The following is a 21,530-nucleotide window of genomic DNA, read 5'->3' on the forward strand; positions in this document are numbered from 1 at the left end:
CAAAGTATGAAAGGGTGAGCCCCCCTCCAAGGAGCATAATGCCTGCTGACCCCCCCCCCCAATAATCAACCCACACCCAAACAAATGTCACTACAAAACACCTTCTAATTGCTTTTATTTTAGAACCATCTCATCTTTTAAAATGACACTTTATCTGAATGAAATTTAACACATGAACATTTTAAAACATTTCCTCCCATTTTAATTATTTTATCAGGGCCTTTGTATGGCAAATACGCCCTTTTTCATTTTTCTAATGAAAAGAAAAACCCCAAACTCATTTTTCAACCGTTTTCTCAAACAAACGTTACATCTGAGATTCTGAGTGTAATGTTTGAGATACCAACAGTGTTTTCACATCTTAAAAACATTTTGATCAGATCTTTGGAACACATCTGTAAATGTTGCACATTTTCTTGAAATTAAAAAATAAATCAAAAACCTAAACAGTTGCAAAATTGTGGAGCTCTTTTTGTGGCTCATCTAAACAATTTATCTCGAGCTAAAAGAGCGTGCTATATGAAAGAGTGGAGGCATATAAAGGAAAAAACAATTACGCACGCTATGCGCAAGACAGCAAGCAGATAGCTTCTTTTCGGGTTTATTTTTTCTTTCGCACCGCGCCTCCCCTAAAGTGCTCTGGCGCCCTCTAGGGGAGGCGCGCCTCACACTTTGAAAACCGCCGTTTTAGAAAATTTGAGGAAGGCCTTTCTGTCTGTCTTGGTCAACAGTCCAATGGATGCCATTTTTGCCCAGACTCTTTCTTTTTGCTAAATCATGAAGAATTGTGCTATTGGAAATATTATTAGCAAAGATTGGCTGCTTGGGAAGTCAGATATGTGATTTTGGACCTGCTGGTGAACCAAAGTTAACATATTAACTTCATTTGTTTCGGTTTATTATTCGCAACAAGAAATTAACTAAATAATACAAGTTCCTAATTTAGCCTGTCTGACATTAACCAGTCTAAATATGCAAAGAAAAAAAATCTGTAAAGCACTGTATGTACTGTATATACTCAAGCCAGTTTGTATCATTTTGTTTTTTTTGTGGATTAGAGAAAATCTACATTAGAGCAAAACTTGGACACCCATTTCTTGTTTTTAAAATTCATTGACTCCATGTTGTATCATCATCTCATCCTTGAGTAAGGGCGGTTCTATTGCGTCATGAATATGAATATGTCTTCTACCCCCATGACAAGTGTGTGTAGACTTGCAGTGGTTGATACAGGCGAATAACAGAATTCAGTTGAAGAAAAATTTCTTCTTACCGCTGTAGAAAAAAGAATCAGTGGTTGCCGTAGAGATGGTAGGGTCTGTTTCCTGCTTTTGTTTACAGTTGGTCCAATTTTGTTGTCTAAAAACAGCAACATGACACCGGCCAGTTTAGAACAGTTTCACATTAAATGCGAACATTTTTAAAGTAGTACTTTTGACATTAGCATTTGTCACTTTTTCTCCTTTCCCTGCTTGACTCAGGCACACACAGAGCTGCTTTGGAAGATGAATGCACCGTCGGACAGGCAAAACCCCGGAGTGGAACAACTGAATCTAATATATTCTGACATTTATAAAGCAGCCTTCAAACTGGTCATGATTTAATCATGGCTACTACACACACACACGCACGCAGGCACTGACACACACATTTAAGCAATGTGTACAAATCATGCTGTGCAGATGTAGAAGATGTGAGTTGCAAAGGAGATTTGTGTAGGGAGGGAATGTCGGCATGTTACCTGACATTAGTCTTCATCCTGTAATGGTTGCCATGGATACTGGTTGCCAATATCCGTGCATACATTCTGCAATCACTGGAGACACTCACTGCCTTCGTTCCAGGTTGATAAAAATGCTAATATTTTATGTCAGTTAAAGAGGCAGGATAGAAACTTGATAATAAAAAAAATATGTTTTTTTGTACATATTTGCTAAAATTATCATTATGTTGTGACAGTGTAAGATAGATAATCTGAAAAAGAAATCAAACTCCTATGCCTTCTCCCAGTGCTCCCAGTGCCAACTTAAATAAATAATGCAGTTGGAAACAACCAATCAGAGCAAAGAGTGTCCTAGTGCTCTCAATAACCCTCGTGTACACCCACTCACATCCCCTCCATCCTTCTCTCTGCTACAGCAGAAACCCTACAGCTGCATCAATACAACATAAACTGCCACAGAGGCTGTGAGGATAGTTAGCATGGCCACCGATGATGGTGGATAAACGATTTTCCTGGAACGGTGAGTTGTTTTTCCACCATTAGCACAATGAGCAGCCCGTACACTAGTGTGACTGACAATGCTTAGGCCCTCCTCCTGCTTCTATGCCAGGAGGATAGCAGAGTCTGTAATAATTATAGACCCTGCAATTAAAATCCCACCACTAATTTACATACATCAGTACCAGGCATCATTTCACCTTATACACGGATAAAAAAAGAACCTAGCTCCAAATGAAAAAAAAAATGTAGGTAATTTTTCACGTGTTAAGATGAAGTTTACCAAATGTAATGTTTTAAGTTTGTTTAACATGATAGCTTATACTTAATATATTTGCTTGTATAAACTTAACTTGATTATGTGTAACAAATTAACTCATTTCTTCGAAGTTGGATAACCTGCTGTCTTGTTTCAGCATAACCTGTTGCTACTGTAATAGCAAAATGTGCAGTAAACAAATCTTTGTTCTAAAATTGAGACGATTTTTTGTTTCACATTTTGCATTGATAATTAGTGGAAAGCAAAGATGCAACAAATTGCTAATGCTACACTCCTGTGAACAAATACAGAAACAGAAAGCAGAGCATCGGCTGAGGAATGTTTACTTCCAGTTTCTGCCGCCGCCTGTCAGAGAAATCAACCACATGAAGGCCTGAACAAGCAGCCCAGATGAGAACCAACCACAGAGCAACATATTCTCTCCAGCTATCATTTAATCATAGTCAGCATATTTGATTCATGCAGCTGCAGTTGCAATGCATAGAAGAGGATTTACGGCATCCATAATGCGGCGTGTTCACAGGGATCGCTGTGTTTCATTTTTAAACGTCTTTCAGAGCGTGTTTATTCTGGGTGAGCGGGTGGGCTGAGAAAATGCAGCGTTCAACAGGTGAGCAGCTCGCCGTGCTGCAGGGGAAGGCCGTCCAGAACAGCTACTACACGCCGTGTGGACGTCAACAAGGGGAAGGAAGAGGGAAATTGTGGGACTTTTTTTCCAGACGATCATGTAGAAAGAAGACAGACAGGCCAAACGTTTGTGTGCCAACCCCCGGGAAGCCTGACGTACACACAGATCCCTGCACACACAGACAAACACACATATCTGACTTGGACTGAGTGTGTTTGTGAAATTAGATGAAGTCAGAAATGTGCCGACGGTGACAGAACATGTCAACTGTGTGTGCTTGATTGTGTCATTAAATATAGGCGCGTGTGTGTGTGTCCAGAGATGACTACGCTGTCTTTCTTTACCATATTTACTCGTCTTTCACCTCAGTGTTTCTCCTCTTCTCTTCTTTTCATGCTTTCTTTATCTTGTGTCCTTCTTCTATCTCTCCCGGCTTGCTTCATTTCCTCCTCTGCTTCCTGTCATCTCTCTAAAGGAAACGCAGGAGCAGACAAATATAAGATTTCCTCTGTGAACAATACAACATACTTGTAATGTCACTATTTCACCCAGTAGACCGTCACAGTTAAAACGTCCTCAAAGCGCAGTTATTTATTACACTAATAAGCTGCAGTTTAAAAAGGCAGGAAGGCTGGGGGAGCAGGGAGGAGGGGCGGGGGGGCAGGAGGAAGTGGCATGTGGTCTGCACCGGTTTTGGGTCAGATGGAACATCCATCTGACACACAACTAATGTCAAATAAAGGGTCTATGAAAAGTATTCACCCCCTTGGATGTTTTATCCCTGTTTATTGCTGCTACAAGTCAATCATGATCAAGAGATTTTCCTTTTTTGACAGAAAATGTACCCAAAAGTTTTTAATGTCAAAATGAAAACTGATTACTACTAAACACAAAAAAAATATTGCAAAAATATTCACCCCCTCTAAAGTAACTGACCTAAATAAACTGAGGTCCAGTCAGTTGGTGCTGATATTATCAGAATGAGAGGAACGAAGGCAGTGAGTGTCTCCAGTGATTGCAGAATGTATGCACGGATATTGGCAACCAGTATCCATGGCAACCATTACAGGATGAAGACTAAAGAACTCTGCAACTAATCAAAGAAAAGATTATTGAAAAGTGTCAGCCAGGGGATGGAGACGAAAAAAAATCCAAAGTTCTGAATGTTCACGGAGTTCAGTTCAGTCATAAAGAGATGGAGCAAAATGGAGGTTTTTGGCCATCAGACAAAACGACAAACACTGACAACCTACGGCTTCAAAGAACATTAGTTATCCAGGAAGACAGCAGCCTGAAGCTTCCAGCTAAAGCTACACAGAGATGGCCTGGAGATAACAAGGTGAATGTCCTGCAGTGGCCCAGGCGAAGCCCAGATCTCAGTTCGATAGAGAATTAGTGCCAGGACACAAAAATAAGACAAAATTTCAAGAACAAATCTGAAACTAAAGCATTTTAAAACACTAACTGATACCAACACTGACTTGGCATTGATATTTTGGATCCTCCTCTAACGTATAAACTAGGCTTGAGGGCTAGCAGGTGTCCCAAGAAGGTCGCCAGTTCATCGCACAACAACACTGATATATATATCTCTTATAACTTGAAAAATGAAACCATTTTGTTTTCTCCGACATGAGCCGCGTATTAAAAACCCTCCTGCTACTTCCATTCCATCTGCATCATCAAACATGTCTGATTTAGAGACATTATAAAATCAATACAGTCTGCATTCCTACAGAGTACCAGATAATCCAATTATCTTTCACATGTTTTTTATTCTAATTAAGACAGATATTGCAGTATCAGACATTATGGGGAGTGCTTGTTTGAAGTTTGCTCTTACATGCAATTTTCTAATCGATAACCGTTCTTTTTCACCAGTGGAGGGCCTTCTGATTCGGTGTGGTGCATTTTGGGTCTAAAACCAACTTGCACCCCCACCTCTTCCCTCCGAATGCAAGTAGATTACTGCATACGTTTTCAGCAGGTGTCAGGCCTGCCGGGGTATGGAAGGATCGATGGATGGGCAGCTTCTCCTGCTATCTGGGTCAGGACTCTATTCCCATCTTTCCCAGCCGAACTCTTCCTCCTTGATGTCAACTCCTCCAATTCCTTTTGACGAGAGAACAGAGCAGGCGCTGAGAGGCCATGACAGCGAGGAGGAAGTGAGAAAATTAGACAGTGAATGTAAATGAAATCAGCTCCTTCAGGGATTTCTTTTTTTTTTTTAAAGGAACTTGACAGAAGAATAAAAAATCATCTGTCCATAGTAATGTAATACCTGGAATAGACACAGACCAGTGAAAGCAGCACTTTTCTGGAATGATAAAGATGACAGAGTACCAGAGGTGAATGACGCATTTGCTCAACTTTTGAGCAGTGAAGGAGATGAAAATTATGCAGATGTGAGGATCAAGCAGACGCAATTAAATATGTAATAGAACCCTGTAGAGTCGTCCAATATGAGAAACCTGTGAACCTGTCACATCATATTGCTGAAGGAATTCTCCTCCGAGAGTATTTCTCACCCCAGTCATCAGTTCAGTGTGTTTTTTTTTCACGATAATGTATCCGCTATTTTTTAATTATGTATGAGCTGTAGTATGACATCACTGCCAGAGTGTGGTGGCCACTGATTTAATTTAATTCAATTCAGATTGATTCCATTTAAAACATCTTAGAATTGTTGTAACTCCTATCATCCAAGTCAAAGTATTACTGCAGCTGCTGATTTCTGTGTGCAGGAAGGATTTGCTGTAACAGTTTGTTTCCTAGTGCTAGAAAAGCTTCTGACTGAAGACACTATTATTGTATGACAGTCAAACTCAGGTTACTCGGGTTTGTGTGTAATGTTCTTCCTTTTAAAGCCTAGGTCCACCCAAGAGTTTTGCACTGCTGAATGGTTGCCATGGAGATTAAAGGATTTCTCAAACATGCATTAAAGAATCAAAGAAACACTCCAGGCATGTATTTGATGAGGGAATAAGATTATAACATGTTGTAAAGCTCAAAAAGTTGAATTTACATGATGCCGCCTTTTAGACGTCTGCATTAGACGCCTCCTGAAACAGATATACATGCATGACGTTCAAGTTGTGCCTGTAATTAATTTCACACCAAGATGCCCTTTAGTTCCACCTGAGCTCCAGCCTCCAAAGTGTCTGTGCAGACCACTGCACCGGTCTGCTGCATACTTAAAACAGATGTTGACGGAGATTCAGACCAATTAGAGTGAGGCTTATTTTATTATTTATTTGTATTACAGTTATGTTATTTATTATTTATTACTTATTATATTATTCATTGGTACTTATTAGACCAAGCTGATTGAGCTTGAGTGCTCTGCTAAAATGTTTGAAGATCTTTCATTCAACTGTTCAGTTATTCTCCACTTTCTTGGTCTATAATCCAAAATCTCAAGAAAGAGCTGACAGTTGGTGGCTGTAATGTGAAAACCATAACAGTTCAAAGCACATAGAAATATTGGGACATTATATCGGCTCACAGCAGACTTGCTTTAAGGGGAAATGGCCGAGAAAACGGGTCCGGGGATGTTGGTCGATTCAAGCGTGGTGCGCAGCTTCATCAGCTCAGTGCTAACAAGACGGATTTGGGTTGTGGAGATGTGGCCTGTCAGCTCATCTCAACTCTGAGCTCATGAAAAAGTCAGAAAAACTAAAACATCTCAAAGTGCTTTCATCCGTGCATATGAAATCAGCTAAACAGGCAGGATTTGCTCTTCAACTGCATCATCATTTATTGGTGGAATTAAATTTAAAAAAAGGAAATAAAGAATTCTTCAGAATTATGAGAACTCAGCTGAGCTGATGGAACAAGTAAAGACTGAATGATATCACTTTCAGTACAGCAATCCTTTTTCTTATTCACCATGTTAGATGGCCTTGGACTCCAGATGACAGCGTCAGGACAGAATGGAAACAAGGAAAGGATTCAAACCGTCTTCAGCAGGAACTCTGCACCAAGATCTGCCAGCTCACCACTGATTCTCTTTGTTAAAATTCCATTTTGCAAACTCAACATCCCAGAGTCCTTTTTGTGTTGTAGAAACTATGAAGTAGTAAAGTTCTGTGTGAAATATTGGCAGATAATTCCACAATGGAAAGACTTTATATGTGGAGACTCACCAGAAAAACTAAAAAAAAATCCTTTGAGAGGAAACAATAGATAGATGGAGGATCTAAGGAAATCAAGAAGAAAAGGAAGATACAAAGTTATAGAAGAGGAAGAAATGACACAGACCTGGAAAGAAAGAAGGACAAATGGAAAAAAGATAATAAAAGACACAGGGAAAGAATGAGAGGAATGAAAGAATGGAGGTAGACTGCAAGAATGAAAGGATAAAAGGAAGAAAGGACAGAAAGGTCATACTGACCACTGAAAGCACTTTACACTACAGCCACATTCACCCATTGGGACACACAAACACCCCTGCACAAATATCAAGGTGCACACTATTCAAATTTGATAGTCAATGAGCAGACATTGACATTGACACTAACCTGAGTGAAAAGTTTCTAGATATATTCCTGCATCCCCACATTGAACAGATTTTGTGACAGTATGATCATTTTTACTTGTACGACCAACGGACAGAATGATCATCCATTACATGCATTTGGATAAATATCTGTACACTATGCTACGAAAGAGTGATGGGAAAATAAATCTGCTGTTATATAATGTTCGTAATAAGGGTGTGTTAAAAATAAATGGCACAGATATTACTCATGCAACACCTCCCAGTGACCCCGAAGCTCACGTATTTAAAGAGCAGAGGAAAGAGTCGCTTGAGTTCAAACTGAATGAACAGGTCATCTGTCTCAGCTTTCTCTTGACGTCTTGCATCACGATGTTCGGAGGACTTTTCAGCTTAAACAGCGAGGCATCAGCTCACTGTTACTGAAAAATAACTCGAGGTTGGATATTGTCCTGTCATTATTCTTTGGGTGGCTCAAGAGTGGGAATAACAGACATGCCATCCCACATCACCACCGCTGCGCAACCAACAAATGCATCAACCTTACAACTGTGGCACCGTGGCGGGGAAACATGACTTCAAACAGTATAAGATTTATTGCCAAGAAGCATTGCTACAGCAAGGAAGACAACGCCTGTGTTCACACTGCAGGTATAATGTGCAATTCCGATTTTTTGTGAAAGTCTAATGTTTTAGTGTGATTGTTCACACAAAAACAATCACACAATCACACATTCCCTATTATTGCCGACCTGAATGTAATTTCCTAACATGAACTGCAAACAACCAGAAAGTGTCTCGCATGTGCAGTAGAGGTCACAATAATGACAAAATACTACAAGTTAGCTTAGGAGGTAATCCCCTGTACCAAGTAGCTGCCATTGGCACATTCATATAAAAGAGTCTTTTAGAACTGGTTACTGTGGTTACATAACTACCCTGAAACACAACAAAACTCCCTGTAGAGATAAATTGACTCACTGGCTATTCTCAGGTGACTGTCAGTGGTTTGAAAGCAGATGTTGAGATGAATGTCTGCCAGCAAGGAAAAAAACAACAAAATGTTTAGAATAGGTGATGCCGACATTAACTACACCCAAAAAGAAAAAGTAATAGATAAGTTATAGATTTTCTGCCCCTGTGTTCTTACCCAACCATGCCTTTGTTACATCTGCAGTCTTATTTTGTCTTTAATGTTTGCAGCTGATTACTTGCGAGCCGATTTTCCACTCAGTGGCTGTTCAAGCCAATTTCATTCTCTTTGCATCACAGATGCATTACTTTCCTCTTATCATGTTGACCTATTTATGGTGTGGAAACAGTAAAAGCTTTCCTGACATGCAACCAATGTCTTAGTAAGAATGAAAAATGAGCAAATCAAGTTTATTTTGTGCTTTTGTTAAGCAATAAATTACTTTTTGCCTTTTGCTAATAATTCTATCGTGTTTTTGGGTTGTTTCCTTGTTTACGCTTTCACTTTTTTATTTCTGTTTTCTCAGTGTTTTTCCATTTGTTCTTTTTTTCCTCCTCAGTTCCCTTCACGTTTAGTATCCTCTTTCCCTCAGCCTGCCTGTCTGGTCTCTCCTTACAGCTGCTGCCTGTAGCCAATCAGCCACCCGTTTGGTGTCCAAAGTAATGATAATTTATTTTTATTTTTTTTTCGGTTTCATCATTACGATATCCTTCATCATGACCCACCGTGACCCCACTGAGCTCCTTTACTTCCTGTTTTTGTCCTGCCTTAAACTCACGCTCCATGAGAAGTTCAGTCTGTGCAGCTTTTTCATCTAACCTTTAACAGTGTCGTGGTACATAAATCAAAAATCTGAAAAGTGTGTGCATTTATGTATGAATGTATTTAACACCTTTTCTTGTTCCTCTAAATGACATAAACTACAACGAACTGCCATCAAACATCTTCTGTTTGCCATCAAACTCAAGATAGTTGAAGTGGAAGATGGTTCTCAAGTTGACAAAAAGTAAAATATAATTTGTTGTGCAAAACTAACGTCCTCAAAACTTCATGAGCATTGTAGTGGCACCATCATGCTGTGGGAATGCTTAACTTTTGCAGGGACAGGACAGACAGAATGGGTGGGAAAGATGGCTGGAGTAAAGTGTAGGATCTGTTTGGGTCTGCAGAAGACTGGGGCTGGAGGTTCACCTTCCAGGAGGACATCAACCCCAAACTGTGGCATGGTTTACACAGAGCCATACGTCACTCTTTTGAACCTTCCATGATGGCTTTTACTAACTTTGGCAAGAAATAATAAAGAACCAAGAAGAATTTGTAAATATAATGTGCAAGTCTAGTTTTTATTCATCTTTTAAAGAGGAATGATTACTTTGAATATCCATGACAAAATGGAACTAAAAATCACATTGATTTTTTTCAGCTTTTTGTTACTTTGCCTGGGAAATTTGTGCTTTTTTCATCATTTTCCTCAAAAAACAACCTCAAAACCATCTAAAGATCGAAAACAAACAGTGGCTAAACTCCACTTCCTAAGATGGCTTCCAGCATGTTTTAGATGTGCCTTTGCTTCAATACAGATGAATAATTGCATTTCCTTCTCAGCATGTCATCAAATTTTAGAGGCCTAATGATGAGTCATTCATTTGATTGATGTAAGTTGAGCCAGGGTAACAACTGACAGGTTAGATTGAAAACATGTTCCAAGGCTCTCTTCATGCATTTTGACTGAGAATAATGCATTAACCTGCCCTACTATAGTTTCTAGATTTGCATTTCCTAAAAGAATAGCTGTAATTGCGCCTTAGTGTTCGCCTTTGAGAAAGGTCACTAAAATACACTGAAATTTGCACAATAACACTGCACATAAGTAACGGAGTAAGGTTGAGCCATTTTTGTCATATCTCAGTAATCATCAGATAAAAAAAGTAATAATAATCACCATGTTGACTTACCAGGAGGCTGAGATGAGTTCAAGGAACTGGATGATTTTAGGTTGTGTATTTTGTCAGACTTCATTTTTGCATTCTGATTGTACTCCACAGACCAAGTGTACCAGGGGTTGAGGTGTGGATCTGCTCGGCTGCACACAGACATGTGGGACATTCTGGGTCCGGGGGAGTTGACTGGACCAGGCTGCAGCACATCACCTAATCAACTTCTCCTCTCCTCATGCAACGTCATGCTGTGACCCATGTCTGCACATCCGGCCCCAGAGAACAACGGAGGACATGTGAACCCTTGTGTCATTTATTATTAAAGGCGTCTCTGTTTTGTCAGACCTGTGTAGGCCTTGATGGCCTGGCATGGAAACTCTTCACCAAGGCTGTTAATATGCAGGTGAAGTCAAAATAAAGAGGCAGACTGAGTCAATGTCTGTTAGTTGCAGAATCAGCTGATTAAATCAGCAACTTACTGTGAAGTTTGAGAATGCTGACAGGAAATTCTTGGAGCAACACAAATGCAAATCTAATAGAAGTCAATTGGCTGGAAACAAACTTGGCTATGATCATTTGATGTGTGAAGAAACACCTAATTATTATGAACCCCTACAAAGGCTAGAAGGTTTTGCACGAATGTCATTCTACTGAAGTAGAAGTGGTATTTTTTTCCTCTTCCTAACTAACAGTAAAGATGATTTCAATCTGCTGCTGCTGGGAACAACAAACAATTAAAACACCGGGCACCATTATGACACCTAAAATTTACATGATGATCTTAGTTGTTTGTTGTAGCGAGAACATGTCCTGTTTTACAAATAACACTAAAACCACTGTAGAAAATACAGTTTTCTGTTCAAATAGTTTTGTTTATATGAGCTGTGTTTGACTTCCATTTTAAACACCTCACTGACCCCTGCAAAAACTACCTTTGAGTTTCATTTACCTACTAAATGAAAAAGGTTTACGAAGTTCAGTTTTCATTGCTAATGTTTATTCCGAACAGCTCCACAATGCCTCACATAAAAATGTAAAATATCTATTGAAACTGGCCTTCAGTTAGTTAGCTAGGCTTTTGTCCATGCACCGAAGGTGACTTTGACAAACAAAAGAAAGCCTTGCATTGTTTTTTGAAATTGCAAAAAGCTGTTGTTACTGTAGTGTGTTTGGCAAAAATGTAAAACATGATTTCTCCTCCTTATGTTGGAGTCAAAAAATAGAAACAGGCAATAAGCTGGTGAAAGCGCCTAATCCTGGCCACTAGTCCATCTGGAGCCTTTGTGTTTCTGGGAAGCTAGCAAGAGGTATTTGACAATCAATAAGGAGAGGGCTTTAAAAACATTATCAAAACAACTGGGCAGGTGAAAAAAAAATAGACTTTCCCTGACCGGGAATCGAACCTGGGCCGCAGAGATGAGAGCACCGAATCCTGACCACTAGACCATCAGGGATCTTTGAGTCGCTGTAAAGCTAGCAGAAGTTCTTTGATGATGAATACATAAAGAGATTTAAAGACATGATCTAAATAATGGGGCAGGTGAAAAAGACGTAGGCTTTCACTGACCAGGAATCGAACCAGGGCCGCAAGGGCGAAGAATAATAACCACTAGTTTATCTGTAACGTTTCTCTTTCTGTGATGCTTCAAGTTGTTGACCATCAATACCAAGAGGACTTTAAAGACATGATCAAAACAACAGGGCAGGTGTAAAGGAAATGGACAATCCCTGAGTGGTAATCGAACCCAGGCTGCAGCAGTGAGCGCACCGAATCGTAACCACAAGTCTATCTGGAATCTTTATGTCTCTGTGAAGCTAGCAAGAGGTCTTTGACGATTAATACCAAGAGTGCTTTAAAGACATAAGCAAAACAACATGGCAGGTGAAAAGGAACAGAACATTCCCAGTCAGGGAAAGTCCCATTTTCTAGACCTCTGAGTATATAAATCATACTAGTACAAATCATACAAATCAAAATTAGCTAGTGTAGCCTCGTGAGTGATTATCTTTCTAGTAGATTAGTGATCAAGCGCATCTTCTTTCACAGCTACGGTCCCCCATGTCCAGTGCACTGCTCGCTTTTAGCAGAGTTGAACAAGTACTCAGTGGTCTGAAGATGATGTAATTGCTATTACTGAAAAACACAAATATACAGAATGACATTGATTTATTTTCTCATTTTAATTTGACATTTCAAAAATTTTGTAAAGTTTATCATGCTTTAAATATTGATCAAGTAACTGCTGCTGAAACAGTAGGGTGGATAACTTTGAGTTAGCTTCTATTAGGACACAGGATGAATCCTGCTTCTGTGTTGGTCAATGTTGTTGTGTGTTTAATGTCAAAGTTGAAGAAACAGTTTTGCTTAATGTTATGCAGTCAGTATGAGGCAGAGATGAAATGTCTTTTCCAGACTCCATTTTTTTAAGTTAAATTTATGTTTTGATACATAAAATACAGACATGTTACTAAAATGCAATGGAAAAATGAAAGGTAATTTCCTCATCCCAAGTTATGATTAACATACAATACAGAGAACCTGGTCGCTTATGTGTGCTGTTAAAGTTTTACTATACAAAAAGTAAACATTAAGATGGCACCCCCATTGACATATACTAAAACGGAAAACTAACTCACAAGTAACTGGTCATAAACATACAGGAGTTGGTTTTGAGTCAATAATTTTTTCAGATAAACAAGTAGTTTCATTGTCAGATCTTTTAAAAATTGTTTTATACTTCTTTTTTTTTAAAACTTGCTTTGAGGAAGGTATTTTTGGCAGTAGGCAATTATTATTATTATTTATTTATTTATTTATTTTCTTACTAGAGAACTGTTAATATTTTGTCATTGTAAGATAAGCAAAGCAATCCAACATTGAATTTGTCCACTGAGTCAATTCAGACGGCTTGGTTGTTGGTTTGTTGACCGTTTGGAGAGACGTGTGAGGAAAGAGAAAATGAAATCGGTGGCTGAACCTGCTTGCTCAGCCCTCTCCAGGGATTCCCAGGCGCATGGGCCGCGGTCAGCAAGGTCTGCTCACCCTGAGGGCAGTGATGAGACCTGACAGTGATCTGACCAACAATATCTTTCCACGGAGCTGCACTGCAGGGCACACAGCTCTACACACGGTGATGGGATTGTACACGCTTAAAATCACAAATACGTTTGGTAACAATTACTCACACACCCAGAGCCAGTGGTTTGAACATTATGGCACTAATGTGATTGGTACACAACATGCTTCAGGCAAGGAACTCTGGTCCTGAATAGCAGACAGCTATGTGGTCTGGTGGCTCCTTTTATTCTCTGAAGTTTTATGGATCTATGTCATGTTTTTTTTTTTGTTTGCTTGTTTTTGTTTTTTTGGTAAAACATGACATTTTTATGTACCAAATTAAACTTGGAGTTGAATGTAGAATGGCATTATTTTGAAGTTTAGCTGAAGAGAGGTTTACTTCTATAAAAACTATGCCAATTTGTTCTAATTGCAATGGTGTCAAAAGTACTCAAACAATGTACTTAAGTAAAAGTACAAATACACAGACAAAAATGTACTCTAGTAAAAGTGCCACATTAACATTTTTACTTGAGTAAAAGTAAAACAAATACTGCTTTACTTAAGTATTAAAAGTAAAAGTACTTGCTGAATGCATTACCTAATCGCTAATACAATATCATTAAGTGTACCTATCAGATTAAATTTTAATACATTAGTAATGTGCCATTTTAATGAACAATGCCACAGATAATACATGTTTTTATTGTGTTTACTCTCTGTGACAGTTTAAACTTAGATATGTGATTCTATGCATCATAATTTCAGGGATGGAAACATTTTGTCTCCTGTCATAGCATGAACTTCCCTTTTTTGCCACTAATCTGATGTTTGTAATTCAAGGTTTAGTCTTGACTTTACAGAGTTTGGAGACTGTTTTGTTTTGAGGTGGGGACATGCTCTCTGTGTAGCTCAAGGATTGTGAATTAAATGAACTGGATGAACAGAAGTGATGTCTTGTTAGATGGGGTATATGTATACTTTTCTCAAGCTAATCCAAAGACCAGAGCATCTTGTAAGTAAAATATTTCTCCAGCTTGTTTTCAAGGTCACCTTATTTTCTTTTTTTTTTTTTTTTTGGTGTAATAATGATCACTTAACTTATTCTCCACAGATTCCTCCATACAAAACAGCCTAACTCTGCCAATACATATCCTGCACACACAGGTATTGGGATTTTGCCAACTGGTTTAGAATTATTCTTTTGCTCTTGACTCATACAGATATGAATAAAATTACTATTCATTTACAGACGACTGTTTTTGCCAATATAACCATATAATAAGCTACTGTGTTTCTCTCAGAGGTTTTTGTAAGAGGTTATTATAACTCATTTTGACACCACATAAAAAAGTCTTATCAATGCATTTGTAATAATAGCCTAATATGAATTATTAATGAATGAACTAAAACAATATGAAATGTTTTTCCTGTAACTTGTATTTGCCACTTCCTGGCTGCTGCAGCAACTCGGTACAGCTGAGTGTGAAGCATTTTATATAGTTTCTTTCGGTTAAATTACTCCCTCTGCAGTTCTAGGAAAACTTTATCAAAACTCTTGAATGTTTTACAATAAACACCTTTTTAACAACACACACATGCACACACACACACACAGAGCACTGGGTGCTCATTGGGAGGATGGAGGTGTCGCGTTGCTCTGTCATGATCAGGATAATGCTTCTGGCATCACTTAGCATTAATCACATTCTAGGCTGAATGGATGGATTATGAAAACACACTCCCTCACACACATTCACACAGATTCAAATGATAGATGAAACCCACAGAGGCTGGAACGCTTTCAAAAATCACTAGAGAGGGAGGAGTGCAGGGGCTCTGTGCACGCTACAGAAAGGGCAAGAGAGACAAATATGCTCCCAGAGTGATTTAAACACACGTTTGTATTTCAAGTTTATATTAGGACTCAGTAGCGACTTCCTTTGATTTCAGTAACTGCATGTATGCCTAACTCTATCACTTACACACACTTATTACCAGGATGTTCCTAGCCTTAACCTCAACCTAAACTTAATTCATATGTCTAATTCAGAGGCATTGAACTCATTTTCATTTTAGGCCATATCAAAAATCGGAATGTTCTTAAAGGGCCGGATGTGACAGAATGTATTAATAAAACCCATTAAGGTTTTAAAAATATCAATAAATAACTGTTTCAGCATTCAATAAGTGCGTCTTCAAATTAAATAATATTTAACATCTTTTCACACTGATCAGTCCATCCAGGATTTTGTGATTGTTTTGGTGGGGTTTATTTGCAATCAAAGATTTTGTGGTGCTAATTTAGAAACATTTCAAAATGATTTTTATGATATCTGCGCTAATGTATGACGTTAAATGTAACTTTTTATTAATTACCATATCAATCACGGACTATAACCTGACATCCTGTAAGGCTGAGGAAGCAGTCACTTAAAGCCAATATTTTTGGCCAATTTTGAGAAAAAACAGAAAGAAATGTGGGGATCTGCTGATTTCGTGTGAATTTTTCATGAATTTTGAGGATTTGTGGAAAACTGGAGGAACTTATTGATGTAATTTGGATTCTAAGGGGCCACATTAACAGCTACGGCTGGCCAGAATTGGCCCCCGGGCCTTGAGTTTGACACATGTCAATCTTTACTTTAATAATGGAACATTAGGACCAGGCTTTGGCCCCCATGAGACCCATCATTCTTCAGGAGATTGTCAAAGTCCTAACCAGCCTTCACACAAAAAACATTTAGTTAGCATTCTTTTTAAAAATGTTTTGTCAGCTCTAGTCACCTTTAACAGTTTCCAGACAGGGAAGCAGGTTGTGAGAGAGTGAGGGGCAGACATGCAGCAAAGGTCATGAGGCTGGGACTTGAACCTGTGACAGATGTGTCCAGGACCGGGGCCTCCTGACTCGGGGCCTCCTGACAAGTAGTCAGGAGGACAGGGGCCTCCTGACTCGGGGTTTCGCTTTACCCCTGCACCACCGCCGCTCAAAGTTAACACGTTTTCACCACAAGCATAATTGATGGCGAGTGGTGTGATGGTGATACAAGTAGCTTCCAATTATTAAAACAATCGCAAATGTTCCATGAAGGCTGCTAGATACAGACTATCCAGGGATGTCCAAAGTCGGTCCTCGAGGGCTGGCATCCTGTATGTTTTAGTTTTCTCCCTGGTTTAACGCAGCTGGATCCAATGATGGCTTGTTAGAAGGCCTAAGAAGAACATTGACATGCTGAAAAGGTTGTTACCACCAATAGGGAGAGAACTAAAACATGCAGGATGCCGCCCCTCGAGGACCGACTTTGGGCACCCCTGGACTATGCCATATGGCAGTGTTTCTCATTTCCAGTCCTCAGGCTCCCCTGGTCTGCATGTTTTAGATGTGCCCATATTTCAGAACAGCTGATCCAAATGATTGAATGACCTCTTCTGCAGGTGTCAAGTACTGCAGAAGCCTGTTAATGACTCATAGATTCAATCCATGTTCAATATTGAGAAAACAGATTTTTTCCCCATGTTAATCAAAGCTGATTGATTAATTTTGTTTTCTTTCTTGTCACACCTGAGTGGAGATACAGAGCCTACCGGGCAGAGGAAGAAACGACTTGCTAAATCACTCTGTTGGTTGAGGTTCATTCAGGAGTGTGACTGACAACACCATGCTGACCAGATGGAGTGTTGTCCAGGATAGGCACCAAATTCTTATTGAATTCTTGATGCCGACCAAAAAAAACAAACTGATCCGCCTACAAACCTCCATCTCAGTTCAGTTGAAACAAACTCTGGTCTGATCTGAATGCATATATGAAGCAAATCTGAGACTGCTCCAAAGGTAGAAGGTGAACCACAGTGCAGGGCATTCTGGGTAAATACAAAACATGCATGCATACAAAACACCTCAAGGCTGGATTGAGGCGCCGTGTTGCTAATTGAGCCTGCATCTGTTAAACATCTGATTGGCCTATAGGACCTGTGTAGGAACGAGCCAGCGTTGGGGGTTGAGGACGTGATGGCTTCCGCATCATGTGACTTGAATGTAAAAAAACAAGAAGAAGTCCTCTTTGACTGGAAATTTAAGAAAGTAAGAAATACCAGATAAAATATTGCTAATAAATGATAACAGTGTAAGTACACTGAGATTGACTGTCATTCTATGTGGCACCACTCTTCCACTCATCCTGCTTTAATACCTGGAAGAGTCAACTGTGTTGGATATTTCCGTTTCCTCTCCAGATTTCTGAATAGACAGACACAGTTGAGAGTTTTGGTGAAAGAGGCTTTTCAGCTAATTTCTTTTTAATTCCATAAGTAATTAGAAATTTCTTTAACAATATTTCTTATTGAAACAAGACTGAAACAAGAAATATTTTGAAAATAACACCCAAAAGCTGTTTCCTTTACTCCCTTAACGATGCATTCACTGTTTCCCGTGTTCCCTTGTTATTTCTATTCTGTCTCTGTTCTTTTCTCCTGTTTTATTTTCGAAGTGGTTCTGTATTCTCACCAGCTCACAGCAGTGGCTACCGTTAATCTCAGCATGCATTGCCTCATAATTGATGTGCAGGGCACTCATTAACAAACCACTGCAGTTTATGTACAGAAAATAACAAACAAACAAAGAATGGACAAAAAGAATCCATCATTATTTTTTATCCTGTTCTTTTCTTGCTTATTTTTACTACTGCTGCGTTTTCATTTTTAGACCCCAAAAAAAGCTGAATAAACACCAACTAAACATTTTTAAAAGTATTGTAATCTTTCCAATGTTTGCACACAGAAAAGAACAGAAAGTTTGTTTTAGTTGGATGGGTGGAAAAAAAGTAAAGAAATGATTTTTCATCATGATTAAATCTCCAGATGAACTTACAAATGAAGTTTGGATTTTACCTTCAAATAGAGAGTTAAAAACAAACAGCAATGAGAGAACTCTGTAATCCTGGAGACTCAAATATAGCCAATCAGCAAAGAAAGACAAAGGATGTTGTCATTTTCAACATCCCATTAAAATGAAGTTAGATTATGTTTTCTAAAGGCCGATCGTTCAACATCTGTATCTTTTGTACTGTCGCCTTGGGGCCAAACATATTTGAAATGTGTCAAAATGAGAAGGTTTGATCTGTGCTGTGATGGTTGAGGTTTGCTGTGACTTTCAGCTGAAGCTGTGGGTCAGTCAGTTTATTTAGAATAAGCTAAATGCTGGAATAGACTGACAATGCAGGTTTGGAGGGCTGATTCAAAATACATGTTAAACCAGCATAACATGCCTGAAGAACCAAGAAGCAACAAACACAGCAAAGGTCTGTTGTGAAATTGGAGACTGCTAGAATATGCTGAGATAGTGTTTTGACTATGAAATGAAGATTTTCAGATCGAGTTGTTGTACTGAAGCTGTCAACTTTCACAACGCAAGAAATTTGCGAAAGGCTGAAGTGGCATTGTCTTTCTACCACTACTATCAAGGTTTCCTTTCGTCTTTCCTCCCTCCTTTCCGGGTGGACAGACTGTGGAACAGACGTGACCCATAATCAGGTGAGTCTGGGATAAAGGGCTCACCTGTGAGAAGGGAGGTGTAGAGAAAATAGAGATCAGTCCAGAAACAACAGAGGCCTTAAAAAACCAGGAGAAAGGCTCAGAAGCTAACTGGTACCAGGGCTTGACTCTACGGAACAGTTCAGCATCGGGGAGGAACGACCACCTGACAGCTTCTTTAAAGCCCCAACCAAACAAAGCGGTAACAACACGCAGCTGGGTGGGTAGCAGCAGGTGGAGAACATCTCCAACAAAGATCCTCTGTCAGGAGGGACGTCACACTCATATATAAAAACACAGACACTCACCCAGATCCCAGCAGAACATGTCTAGCCCATGGCCGCCTCATGGTGCCGTGCTTGATCTTCATTTGTGGCTCTGCATCCTGAGAGAGAGAAGACCTGACCCGGATATTGTTCAGTTGAGGAATGAAGGGCTGGCATTATGAAAACAGGTGCTGCTGAAATACAAAGCATGTAGATGACGCCCTGAAGACTGTATTAAGGATGTGGGAAACCAGTTTGGTGATGCTTAGTGTTCAGCCTTATGCAACTTATCCTCTCTATTACACCAAAAAATATCTTTGAACGCTCTGCAGTCCTGCTGCGTTCCAACAGCTTGCCTAGGTCAAGGAGAGCACAACTCTTTTGAGATGTTAATCAGCTACTCCCAGTCGTAAGAAAAATAACAAAACATTGTTTCTATGGTAACCCATCAAATGTCCCAAACCAATAAACCAGGAGCAAATATCCTTCCAGCAGCACAGCCTCCAATACCTGAGGGCAAACCAGTCGAAAGAAGCAAAGTTTCAGCCATGAAACATTACTTCTTTGTGTCATGCCTGACACAAAGTCATGATTTTATTCTGTTTATCTTTAAACAGAATAAAATCAAGCTGAAAGTAATAAAAGTCCTTCAACATGCCGCCACCTTGAGGGGAGCATTTCTAGAATGTAGACACATGGACTGCTGTGGTCATCTACTTCAAAAACAATGACTACTGCAGTGTTTGATGTGCAAAATCCTGACTGATGGGGAGAATTATTCTGTAGATTCTTAATGTATGAGGGTGAAGAAGAGTCAATAAGTTGAATTAATGAATTCCATTTATTAAGGCTAAAATGCAGTTCTGGTCCATTATCATGCTATCCTTATGGGCTAAGAGCAAAATGGCATCTAACAGCAGTTTGTAGTTTCTTTTGTTGGCCTCTATCTAAGCTACGCCCTGTAGACGGTGTTCCCTAGCATGTCATTTCCTTTAACATTAGCGTTGCATGCATCTGTTCCATGTGTGTGTGCATGTGTGTATACGAGCATGCAAATAGCTAAAAGAGATAGAGGAAAACACTCTTCTAGCTCCTATCTTTTCAGCAAAAGATAGGAGCTTGTTTTAAGTCAAAAATGTCCTAAAAATAGTTTCACTAGCAGATTATTTCACTTTTAATAAAACTTTTTCCCATAAGTGAACAAGCTGTTTAGGGATTCATTGGTAAGGAGGAGCCGAAATGTTCATGAAGAGGAACGTTTCATGTAGGGAGGAGGACCTTTGTGTGTATGCTTTCATGATTGCGTGTGTGTGCATAGTTCTGCAAACACGAAATACAGGATGGGAACAGATGATGGAAATAAAGTGTGAAAGAGCAGCAGATGAGTGGATGTGCAGTAAGGAAATCCAGAGAGGTTCCGGCTTGCTTTGGACGAAACGTCTCAGAGAATATCAGAACACCAAGGTTAGCGTGTAACTCTGCCTGAGTTGCAGGGTAAGTGCTGCATAAGGACAAGCCTGCAAGCTAAGTACAGCCCAAAATAGATCTCAAGGAAAAGCAGTGCCACCTTAACGAGCTCAAAATACAAAGTGACTACTGAAAGGAAATAAAAGACAACAACGGAGGGAGGCGCTCTGAAGAACGGTTCTGTGAAAACCTGAAGAAGTTTAAAATCACGTCTGTATCATTAGTTATGAAAACTGGCAGATTTAATGATGCATATGAGGTAGAAAATATAGTAACGTAGATGTGTTGATATTAGAATATGTAAAAGAATCTTACACCACTATTACATTTCAACCAAATTTCACTCCTTTTATGGCTCGTTACTGTAGCCTGTTCTCTTCATTTAGCATAGAAAATTTGTTAAAAATGTGACTTTTTGAACCCGGATGTCCTGTCAAAAGGTTACCAATAAAAGTCTTAGGATGTCTGGCTTAGTTAGCCTATTAAATTAATTCTAACAGCATGTACACATAAATATATTTACTTTATTTAGATGGTCTTTGTTGGTCTGTCAGTATTAATAAAATATGAAATCGCAGCGTTGTTGAAGATAATGAGGATTTCATTAGCCTGATCTGTGTTTTTTTTTCCATAATAAACAATGTGTGTATAATGTACACACATTAATCTGGGT

General features: G+C 39.2%; 1 long non-coding RNA gene across 1 annotated transcript; it reads left to right on the forward strand.

Annotated features, from left to right (window-relative positions):
* Positions 1-608: 608 nt before the first annotated feature.
* LOC114138933 (uncharacterized) lies at positions 609-14,480 on the forward strand. Its single transcript, XR_003594350.1, has 4 exons — positions 609-684; positions 1,316-1,320; positions 5,929-5,939; positions 14,468-14,480. It is a non-coding gene; the product is annotated as an uncharacterized LOC114138933 (long non-coding RNA).
* The last annotated feature ends 7,050 nt before the right edge of the window (positions 14,481-21,530 follow it).

The sequence above is a fragment of the Xiphophorus couchianus genome, chromosome 23 (assembly GCF_001444195.1).
Source record: "Xiphophorus couchianus chromosome 23, X_couchianus-1.0, whole genome shotgun sequence".
NCBI classification, from domain to species: Eukaryota; Metazoa; Chordata; class Actinopteri; order Cyprinodontiformes; family Poeciliidae; genus Xiphophorus; species Xiphophorus couchianus.